Source organism: Acinonyx jubatus, chromosome A3, assembly GCF_027475565.1.
Source record: "Acinonyx jubatus isolate Ajub_Pintada_27869175 chromosome A3, VMU_Ajub_asm_v1.0, whole genome shotgun sequence".
Classification (NCBI taxonomy): Eukaryota; Metazoa; Chordata; class Mammalia; order Carnivora; family Felidae; genus Acinonyx; species Acinonyx jubatus.
In genome coordinates this window covers 65,048,731-65,056,732 of record NC_069388.1, presented here as the reverse complement: position 1 = coordinate 65,056,732, position 8,002 = coordinate 65,048,731, and positions in this window count along the sequence as shown.

Below are 8,002 nucleotides of genomic sequence, written 5' to 3'. Positions count from 1 at the left end.
GGAGCTTCATGGGGGCACCTATGGAAGTGTTGCTTCTGGGGACTAGAAGAGAATCTTGAGAAGGTCTTCCTGGATGTCTTATCCACAAGCATTTCTCTGTCTCTGTTTTAAGGAAAACTAACTCAATCTCTGCACAGAAAGGATGCCTTATCCCAGAGGATTCTAAGAATAAGCTCTATCTTCCAACTCAACTCAGCTCAGCTCAACTCAGCTCAGTTCAGCTCCACGCAATTCAGCTCAATTCAACTCAGCTCAATTTAACCTCTCTCTTTATATTACCTGCCAGTCATAGGTCATCACTACCTACCCTCAACTGCCAGAGACAAAAGTAGTGAAGCAGGTAAGACACACAGAGAACATTTCTTTCTCTCTTCTGTCCCAACATCAATCGTGACATGTCATTCCCTTTACCTCCTTCTTCTCCCCACCCACGGTTGGCAGTCTCCAGCCATGATAGGAAAGCCTCTGTAGGACACTCAGTTCAGGTAAGAGTGTGACTCCTCTTCTCCCCCTGCAAACTGAGCCCATGGTGAAATGGGCAGGAGGACAGAAGGCCTCACTGTAGGCCCACAGCCCCACCTGACCTGCCACTGAGGTTGTGCTGGAACCCTAGTGAGACTCCAAAGTGTCCCTAGCTTGGCTTTAAAGGTTATAAGAAGGTTCCTGAAGGACCTAGCACATGTGAGTTGCATAGCAAAGCAGGTTTGATGGAGCCCTTCTCTATTCCTTCTTTCAGAGCCTTCCTGGTTGGGAAATAGGCAGAGCTCTACAATCTTTCATTCTGGCCTCAAGCAGCACTGATGCATTTTAGCAACTCTTTAACCTCAAAGACCTGTGGGTCACTGGGGAGCAGGTCACATGCATCTCTGGCTGAGCCCACTGGCCTTATCACAACGTCCTTGATCTGTTGTTCATGGCCTATAGAGGCCATCAGGTGAAAAGTCATACAGTCCCACATTGCTCCTCATGGGTCAACACAAGAGACAGTCACTGATGAAAACATCTATTGTGTTCCAACAAATATACTGGGGGAAATGTCCCCCATCTCTTTTTATAACTTCTCTCAATGTTTGATATCTTTTATTCAGCTCTAACCTGAATTTAGTCTCACACTATAATGCAAACCAGTTCTTTTGGTCCGTTCCTCAGAGACAGCCCATTGAGTGAGAAACTCCAGGCTCTGAACATTATACTGGGAGTGGGATGGTGTGGGACAGAAACAAAGGAAGAGGGGAAATCCCCCATAGCGATTTCAAAACAAGCAGAATTGTGGTAGATGCCACAATCACTATGATCACTACTGTTTATTGATCACCCCCTCTGCAGTAGACACCCTTTCCAGACTTTACAAATATTCCACTTGAACATCACATGTAGACCTCATTAGCTATTCTACAAATGAGGAAACTGGAGCCTCAGAGATGAAGTTACTTGCCTGATGCCATAGTAGTCGAGGGCAAAGCTCATATCTACATAAAGGCTTACTATTTCAACCTTATAATATTCATCTACTTAAAAAAAAAAACCATTTGTGGAGTATCTACTACACACCAAGCACTGTTGTAGGCATTGAGAACATGGGCAAATACAAACACAGATAAATATCCCTGCCTCACACATTTCAGAGACACTCACAGAATCACAGCTGCAGTGGGGATATAAGTAATCAGTACAGATGAATGAGACAGGCCCAGAGACACTGAGTGGCATCCTTGGTCACTTAGGATGTCTAAAGGCAGAACCAAGTGTCCTGACTTGGGCCTTTCCTTGCCATTCCCCCCACCTTTGGAATTCAACCTTTACCAGGCAGTCAAAAGGTCTTTTATTCCTGGATTCCCTGGCTGGGAAGTCCTTCTCCATGCTTTGGAGGTGTTTTCCTTGCGTAGGACCTCTAGGCTTACGGCCTTGGGACCCTGGTGGGGCCAACGTCTGGTGTGCAGAGAGCTGCCTGGATGCCTGCCACTTGCAGAGCGCTCTGTTCCTTGCCCTAGACCTTCATCTTTTAGAAGTATGTAAATGCATGGCATTAATTCTTTTTTTTTAATGATTGGTATTTATGAGGTTTCCCCCCCCTGGGACCACACCATGTTCTGAAATGTGAACATGGCAAACAGGATGGATACATTTTTAGATCAGTAAGTACAACCAGATGTGTGGATGGGGCTGAAGAAACACAGCAAACTTTTGTGAGGTATGCAGAGCCCTTAGATGTGGCCTGGTTCTCTCCTCCCTAGGGAAATGAGTTCATGACTGGCAAAAAAAACCAAACAAACCCACACGGGTCTAGGTACTCTCCAGATGAGTACCAGCTCCATGTAGCCCCAGCCAGGTGGGGGGCCTGGTCCTGCATCCGTCCACTCAGCTCTCAGTGACAGCAGATAACAGGCAGGTGCTTGACACGGTTCTCTCTTATCTCACTCCAACACACACAGCCACAAAACTGATGAGGAAAATGTGGGTCAGTCTGGCTCAGTAACTTGGCCACAGTCACACAGGTAGGCAGAAGGCAGGGCTGAGATTCACAGCAGGATGACTGCACTCCAAAGTGCATTTTCCTTAGACCACTACCTAATTTCTCTAGACCATCCTTTTGCCCCCAGGGGCATGCTGGCCAGGGGCGGGAGACTCGCAGGGATCCAGCAAGCTGGGGAGGCTCTGTCCCAGGTAACGGACAACTAGAAACACCTCCTGGCAGTGTTGGGGCAGGCAGTGATAAGGGCGCAGGGGATAAAAAGTAGTAGTCAGCCTTGAGGAATTCAAAACCAATGGCGAGGCAAGACACGGGTTCATCTATAAGTTGTGAGTGGCACATGTCAATACACAAATATGCTTCACTCTGCTCCTGGGGAAACACTTAAAGTGAGTGCTTTAAGAGTTCTGAACTGTGACCTAGAATAATGTGGGAGGCATTTGGATGGAGGGGTTTAAGCTGCACCTTGAAAGATGGGAGGAATTTGGAAAGAGAGAAGGGTGTCAAAAGTGTAAAAGGCTGAGTGTATAAAATGGCAGGAGCACAGCAGGGGATTAAAGAGGTGGGACTGGGGAGATGACAAATAATATATTAAGCACTGATCAAGTGTCATGAATGGTGCTGGGGGGCTTGGATGTATTAGCTCATTTATTTAAGTCAATTATATTTAGTTTTAACTTACATGTAAGAAAATGCATACACTCTAAGTGTACAGCACAGTCTCGGTGACCTGTGCAATAATACCAGGCAGTTTTGTGTCCATGAAATTGGAATTCCAGAAAGATACAAGAGAGGAGGAAACAAAAAAAAAAAAAAAAAAAAAGAAGAAGAAGAAGAAGAAATTATGGCCATATTTTCTCTCCAAATTTGATGAGAACTATAAATGTACAAATCCAAATATCTTACACAATACGATTAAGTTTCTGAAAAACAGTGACAAAGAGAACATCTTGAAAGCACCCAGAGAAAAGAGACACATTTTGTACAAAAGAACAGAGAAAATTCATCACAGACTTATTATTAGAAACTATGCACTCCAGAGGACAGTGGAATGCATCTTACAGTGTGTAAAGGAAAAAAATATATATCAACACAGAATTTTAAATCTAGCAATAATATAATTCAAAAATGAAGGTGAAATGATGACTTTTTCAGACAGACAAAAAGATGAGGGCATTTGTTGCCAGTAGGCTTGAACTTAAAAAATATAACAGTTCTTCAGGCAGTAGGAAAATGGTGCCAGATGGAAACTTGGATCAACACAAAAGACTGGAGAGACCAGGAAATGGTAAATATGTGGGTAAAAATGAAAGACCTTTTTTTTCTCATTTAAAATTTTTACAAAAAAAAATAATGATTTAAAGCAAAAGGATACATTGTAGTGTTAATAACACATGCAGCAGCAAAATGTATGACAACAATAGCACAAAGTACAGGAGAATGGCAATATGGAAGGTTGGGATGTTCTGGTATTATATTCACATATAATAATATTTGAAGGTAGGTTGTGATATATTAATTTTATTTTAAACCCTAGAGAAACTGCTAAAAAAATAAAACAAGGTGATACAGTTTAGCAAGTCAATGGGGGAGATAAAATGGAATACTAAAAAATGCACAATTAATGCAAGAAAAGACAAAAAGAATAAAAGGGGAACAAGGAACAGATGGGACAAATAGAAAGTAAGTAGCAAGGTGGTAGATATAAACCTGACTCTATCAATAATTACATTAAATGTAAATGATCTAAACTCTTTCTCCTGATGAGCAGATGGGTTTCAGAAACAGACTCCCTCCCCCTTGAGGTGCCTCAGGGAAGGGGGTTTAGTGCAAGGATCTGTATGGAAGGGATGGTGACCACTAGAACAGGAGACTTGACTCAACTGGCTCTCATGGGAGCTGGGATCTGAGATGGGAAATATATCCTGAGCTAAGGCCATACTCCCCATCTTTCCAGGAACTGGGGCCTCTAGCTGTTGCCTGAGTGTCTGCTCCATGATCTTGTCTCTACCCCTCGCCCTGTTAGGCCCTCAGCCCTCATGTGAGCCCTCACTGTGAGCACCTGCTTCTCTCCTCTTTCTGCACCACAACCTTCTGCTTTGGCGCCCATTTCCAAATGTCAGTAGCCTCTCAGTTTCCCATGCTTACACCCTGAAAGAGGCATCTTAGTAGCCCAGATCATCTTTTTCACCAGGCCACAGCTCAGGAGAGGTAATCTGAGGTCAGAGGCCCACACTGGTAGGTAGTTGCACCTAAGGTGGGAGGAGGGGAAGTTTCTCGTGGGAGTGGGCTATAGTGAACAAGATCGGCCTCTCACCTGACATCCTTTTCCTCAGTGGGAACAGAGAAGACAAAAGCCATCCTTTTGAGGATTCAGAAATGGCCTTTTTACAATACTCTCCAAAGAGAAGAGAGAGGTCATATTTAAACTTGGGGTTAATTCCATGGCACCTGGAATATTATAGAATTCACAGAAAAAAAGTTTCCATGTGAGAATAGGCAGACTCAGACCTTGAAGGCCTGAAAAGGAGCTAAGAGAACATTAGTTCTCATTGTCCTCCTTGCCCTCTTGGGAGAGCTAGGCGTAACAGCATAGCATTTGTAATTGACTCTCTTATTAAAGACCCTCCTTTTTGTCTGATTCCAGCAGAAGAGTTTTATAATTTGCTCTGTTAAATCCTCACTTTCTTGGGAGGGGGCAGGAGGTTAGAGTGAAATGCTGGTCAAGATAGATTCCAGTTCCCTGCAGGTGTTAGACATAACAAACTGGCAGGTGTTAGAGTAGAAAGAGCATTAACCAACCTCCCCACTCCCAGTCAGGAGACCCCAGGCCACCTCCAGGACTCTGAGTCCTCCTAGCCATGGGCCAGGCCTGCTCCCCGTGAAGGCTGAGTAGTGGGGCCAGGCCCAGAAGGATTTGGAGTCAACAGAGCTGGGGCAGGGCCCGTTTCTAGCCCCACAGACAGCCCTGCCAGGATGGCTTGGAGATGCTCCCTGGCCTGGGACCACCCCTGGGAAGCAACAGGCTACCAGCTCGGAGCCAGGGCATCAGATCAGGGCTGGAAAGGTCACAGAATCCTGCCAGAGCTGATGCTGACATGGCCACAGAGCAGCCTACCTTACCCAGGGTGGGGAGAGCAGGAAGCCCAGCCTTGCTCACACAACCTCCAACTGTCCACACTTTCTTATTATTGTTTTCATCATATTAACACAGGAATAACAAGTGTTTTCAACATCCTAAATCACATATTTGGAAGCTACAGCAGGTTAGAAAAACACAAAACCTACAAAGAGTTGGTCACTTGTCTCAGCTTCAAGAGGTTCCCATCACCTTGAGACCTGTCACACTTGATCCTGAACTCAGCCCAGCGTCACCAGGTTGTCCTGCCTCAGCAAGGACAGACACTGTGGTTGTTCTTACTAAGACACCAACCAAGTTCCAATGTTCTATCCAAATGTCACCATCTCCAGAACCACTTGCAAGAACTTGGATTTGGAAATTGGCTTGGTAAAGAGAGCTTGCCATTAGAAATCCAGCCAGCTGCAGTGGGGGGCTGAGAGGGCGGGTGCCATGGAATCAGGGTGGGCAGGACTGCCTCAGGCCTCAGATGGCTGCATCTAGGCACTTGATCTCTGCCCCCAGAGGGACAGCACTATCCTCTGTTGTAATAGTTTGGACTGGCCCCAGCGGAGGGAACATATTCTCAGGGGTCTGCAGACCTCCCCTATTGCCGCATGCTGCAGGAATGAGTGAAGCCACATGCCAGGCTCTGGGAGAGCCCCCACCCACCCTTGTAGGGTGCTGCCACTTATAGTTGGGTCACCTTGGACACATTAAGAGATGTGTCTCAGAGATGGGAATCTCAGAGATGGGAATACAACCCTCCCTTGCCTTGCTCACTGCACCAGACTATAATATCAGTGTAAAATACAAGAACTATATAAATAACCAGGCACTGAAAAATGTAATGATAGCACCTACTGAAATGACGTTTAACCTGGAGGACATAATTTGTTACCCACTGCATTTGCCTGCAAAAATTCAAGTGGCATTTCTTCGTTCTCTTTTGCTGTACTAGACACCGAACGAGATGCCTTCCCCCTCACTTTGTGCAAACTGCCTCCCACCAACCCATTGGGTAAAAGCCACCGGCCCTGTTAGCTACTGTGTGCAGTAACTCATGATCGTGGCTCTGGTTATCGTTAATTATTTCAGGGGTGGGCTAACTGGCTAGAAATTTAGAATATGAACGTAGCAAGAGAGTAGTGAGACCATCTCTAGGTGGCTGGATGTGTAACATAAACTCAAGAGCTGGAGAGCAGCCAGAAGGGCCAATGTTTTCTACCCGCTCTTGAACCTGGGACACAGAGCCAATGCAGGCCCTGCAGAGGGGATGCACCAAATTCGCTCCAAAGGCCTCCTCCGCTCCTCTCTTTTTTTTTCTCCTTAGCAGTGTTCAGTAGTTTTCAGTTTTCCTTGAGCATTTTTGGTTAGATTTATTCCTAGGTACCTGATGTTTTTTATTCTATTGTAAGTGGCATTTAGTTTTAACAGATAGATGTTGGCCAAATGGAAACCTGGCAGTCTTGTCTCTGACTCCTGGGGCCAGTTTGGGCCCCAGAGGAAGCAGGTTCTAAGGCCGCCTAGCCACTCTTTCTGCTTCATTCCTTTCTGGTGATTTGAGTTGCATTCTGATATCATTTCCTTCTGTCTGAAAAAAACTGCCTTTAGCATTTCTTTGTGCTGGCATCAAAATCTCTTAGGTTTCTTTCATCAGAAAATGTCCTTATACTGCCTGCATCCACGAGGGATATTTCTGCCTGCTATAAAGTGTAGGGCTGACAGATTTCTTTTAGCGCTTCAAAAACACTGTTCTCCTCTCTTTTGGCCTTCACAGTTTCTAATGAGAAATTAGCTCTTTACTGAAGTATTGTTCCCTGGATATAAAATGTTGTTCTTTTCTTGCTACCTGAGCAAGGTTTGTCCTTTATATTTGGCTTGCAATAGTTTGACTCTAATATGCTTGGTGTTCTCTGAAATCTATAAATTTACGTTTTCATCAAATTTAGGAAATTTCCACCCATTATTTCTTCAAGCATTTTTTTCCCTGTCTTATTTTCTCTCTCCTCTCCTTTTGCAATTTCAATGACACGTATTTTAGACTAATGTTATCAGAGATCTCTGAGGCTCCATTTACGTTTTCAATCTTTAAAAAAAACCTCCACATTGTGTTCCATATTGGATAATTTCTACTGATCTACTTTTTCCTCTATGTCCACCCTGCTGTTAAATTTATCCAGTAGATTTTCCAAGTCCAGTAGATACAGGAGTATCTATTTTTGTTTCTATTTATTTGCTGAAATTTCCTCTCTAGATTCACTGTGAACATATTTTCTTTTACCTCATTGAGGATAGTTATGATGATAGCTGCTTTAAAGTTCTGGTCTACTAATTGCACACCCAGTTCAGCTCAGGGTTTTTTTTTCCCCCTCATTAATATTCCTTTCTCAAGAATGTGTTCCATATTCTTG